The 3,523-nt window shown below is 41.7% G+C and overlaps 1 non-coding gene across 1 annotated transcript; it reads right to left on the bottom strand.

Annotated features, from left to right (window-relative positions):
• Positions 1 to 237: 237 nt before the first annotated feature.
• trnay-gua (transfer RNA tyrosine (anticodon GUA)) lies at positions 238 to 325 on the bottom strand. The gene is given in 2 exon segments: positions 238 to 273; positions 289 to 325. It is a non-coding gene; the product is annotated as a tRNA-Tyr (tRNA).
• Positions 326 to 3,523: the final 3,198 nt, after the last annotated feature.

Genomic DNA, 3,523 nt, shown 5'->3' with positions numbered 1-3,523 from the left:
CACACAGCAGTGAACACACACACCCGGAGCAGTCATTTATGCTGCGGCGCCCGGGGACCAGTTGGGGGTTCGGTGCCTTGCTCAAGGGCACCTCAGTCGTGGTATTGAAGGTGGAAGAGAACGCTGTACATTACCTCCCCCCACCTACAATTCCTGCCGGACCTGAGACTCGAACTCGCAACCTTTGGGTTACGAGTCAGACTCTCTAACCATTAGGCCACGACTTCCCCAAAGACCTCATTCGAGCCGGAGTCGAACCAGCGACCTAAGGATTGCCAACACTCCTACCTACAGTCCTCCACTCTACCAGCTGAGCTATCGAAGGATAGCTGCATTAACATGAATTGAATGTTTTCTATTTTGTATTTAATAAACCCATTAATTTGAAATTCATCCCTTTGACTACTGTACGTTTTTGACAATATAGACATTAGTTATGTGGTGACTGCATCCATTTCAGATGTGTATAACTGTTTTTCCTAAAGACTTAAGTTATAATATCTGAAAAGTATTTAAAGTGAAACAGATGTATTGTTGTAGATCAGGGGTGCCCAGCCCTGTTCCTGGAGATCTACTGGTGCGTTCAAGTCATGTCGGATAGATCGTATTTACGAGTTGAACGCACATGAAGCATTTAGCTAACAGCTTTTTTTAATCTCTGTATTTTAGCGTTTGTTGATGCTGAAAATCAGTTATACTGGGATCCTGGTCTAAAAAAAATATTAAAAACGCAAAACACACCTGATGCGAATTCTTTGCTCTTCATTTTCTATAAGCAGAGTTAACAGACCCTATTGTATTTTCTTGTAATTTATTAAAAGGTACACCGCCATCTTGTGCCGACTAAACTTACTTGAACGCACCTGACGTCGTAATTACGACTTGTCAACTCATAAGTACGAACGTCCCAGGAGGACTTGAACGCAGCATACCTTCCTGCAGAGTTCAGCTCCAATCCTGATCAAACACAGCTGAACCAACTAATTAGGATCTGAAGGAGCACTTAATAATTGCAGACAGGTGTGTTTGATCAGGGTTGGAACTGAACTCTGCAGGAAGGTAGATCTCCAGTACCAGGATTGGGCACACTAGATTAATGGTGTGGGCCTAGTGAGGGCTTCCTGGGGGTTAAGTGAGGGCTGCCCGTGCAGGGCTAGCACTAAGGGGCCAACGTTTTGCCAATAAGCAAAATCTCAGAGGCCCAGCGCTGGCAGCCCGCTGGGGGTCCTTAGGCTAGCCCTAAGTGGGCCCGTAAAGGGCCAGTGCAGGCTTGTTTGCAGGGACAATATTTTCCTAATTAATGCTGTACAGTTGCTTTGACACAATCTGTATTGTTAAAAGCGCTATATAAATAAAGGCGACTTGACTTGACTATTGGGCGTTGGCTGAAGTTGCGGAGTTGTGGGCTGGTTGAAGTTTTAGACAGGCACTCGAGGTCGGACTCGGAGACACGGCGTTGCGGCAAAACTTAACCCAGAACACGAAACTCAACGGGGAAAAAAAGAAATTAAAGTAGAAGCCAGCAAGAAGAGTGATGTGACTACATGGTGTTTCTCCTCGTGGTTTTAAAGGAGCAGTTGGCGTGTAAGTCAGAGCACACTCAAAAAGCACTAAAAAGCAGCATCAAAACGCAGTGGCAAAAAGGCAAGAAAAGGCATTATTTGATGGTGTCCTGAGTATTTTAGACATGGCTGTTGGACACATCCCAAATGGTGTCTTGACCAATTAGACATTGTCTAAGCTCGGGGTGATGCTATGTTTCTCCTCCCAATACATAAATCAAAATGTTATCTTATCAGTCACATGGTCCGAATTTTCCCACTCTTGCAGAGTATAACTTGGACATGATTTCTATAACCGGAATATAATACATTTTACAAAGTATTGATTGATAGAAACGTTTAAAGCATGAAAATTCAAACTCATACATACCCAACATGAATATAATCCTATAAACTATTCAATAGTTATTCAAAATACATACACAATAAGCGATTAGGACATGATAGTCAAATGTGTGGGTTACATACATGCTATAGAGTTATGCATAGAAGTGAAAGTTGCTCATAAGTCCTTTTAGCATAATTTTGGTGCATATATACATATAAAGGCAGTTTCTGTGCCATTCTGTGAACGTGAGGACATGTTCTTTGTGAAGACAACCCTCTACTAAATCACTCGCATATGCGACTAAATCTTCACTATGGGCGACTAAATGATGTCTAATATTACCCAATGGCTAATAAATTCTCAGATTTTACTCACCAGTGTGTGACTTGGAGGCTGAGTATAAGTTTAGCACAGATATATTTTCACTCGCCAAACACTCTGACTGAGCGCTTCAGAGTTTCACTCTCCGTCAAGCGATCTGTGCTATTTATCATTTCATCTCAATGGATGCGCAGCGCACCTGTGTTTGTGTATTTGGCGTAACGGTAACTCCTAGTGTGAAGGCGCACGACTCGCTGACGCTTTCTCTCACACGCGCAAAGTGAGAGAGAGAGAGCGAGAGAGTCTTACATAACATGCAGAATTGATGTGATCCATGTAAACGATATTCTTTGTTTGATATTCTGAAAGTATAGTATTTCAGTCTGGCGAGTAAACAAAATAATGTACTAGCCAATGGCGATTCAATTGCCAAGGTGTCCGTAGAGGGTTGCCTCATAGTGAAATAAAATTATTTAAGGCATTTTTCCATGTCTGTGCTTGATTCATGAGCAAGTGACTCTTATAAACCGTTTTTTTTTTTTTTAATGAGTCAGTCACAAGATTCACACAGTTTTTTCAAAATTCGCTTGTGACGAAAGGCTTGTTCACTCTAAGGATGGTAACTATATCTAGTTATTACATATTATATATTACTAACTAACTATTTATTATTCATTGTTTATTTCATTTAGCTAAGACTTCTCATGCAACATCGATGCAATGTATTCTAACCAGCCTTTTGGCCATGTTTGTCCCAGGTATGTGTTTTGTTCGGTTTTGTCATGATCTGTGTTAAAATAATATCAGCTATAGTTGAATGTTAGCTATTAGCACACATGTTGTATGCTCTCACACGTGCTGAAGTGTGTAGCAGCGCCATTTTAAGGCTGCATTCTTCCCGTTCTGTCTGTCTTTTATACAAAATATGTAAAATATTGGTCACTTAAGTTTACAGTTTCTCTGTGTTAATGTTTATTGACTGTATTAGTGTTTTGTTTTATTTTATTTAATGTGTGCTTTATTTTGAGGTTTTTGCCCACTATATGTCACGTGCACTTTAGAGAAAATGTCAGCAGCAGAGTCTCTATATCTCCCTGCTGCTAAGACTTCTCATGCAACATCGATGCAATGTATTCTAACCAGCCTTTTGGTCGTGTTTGTCCCAGTTTTGTCTGTCAGGCCCAGTAAAGCATCCTTGAGTGACCATCCACCTGATGTGCGTCCGCCTCCCATGCCGGAGACCCGGGTTCGAGACCAACTCGGAGCGAGAACGACGTGTGGAAGTGAGGACCCGGGAGAGAGGGGTTACATT

Source organism: Sinocyclocheilus rhinocerous, unplaced genomic scaffold (genome assembly GCF_001515625.1).
Source record: "Sinocyclocheilus rhinocerous isolate Xijiao unplaced genomic scaffold, SAMN03320098_v1.1 scaffold5355, whole genome shotgun sequence".
NCBI lineage: Eukaryota > Metazoa > Chordata > Actinopteri > Cypriniformes > Cyprinidae > Sinocyclocheilus > Sinocyclocheilus rhinocerous.
This window is presented reverse-complemented; position numbering and strand designations above follow the sequence as displayed.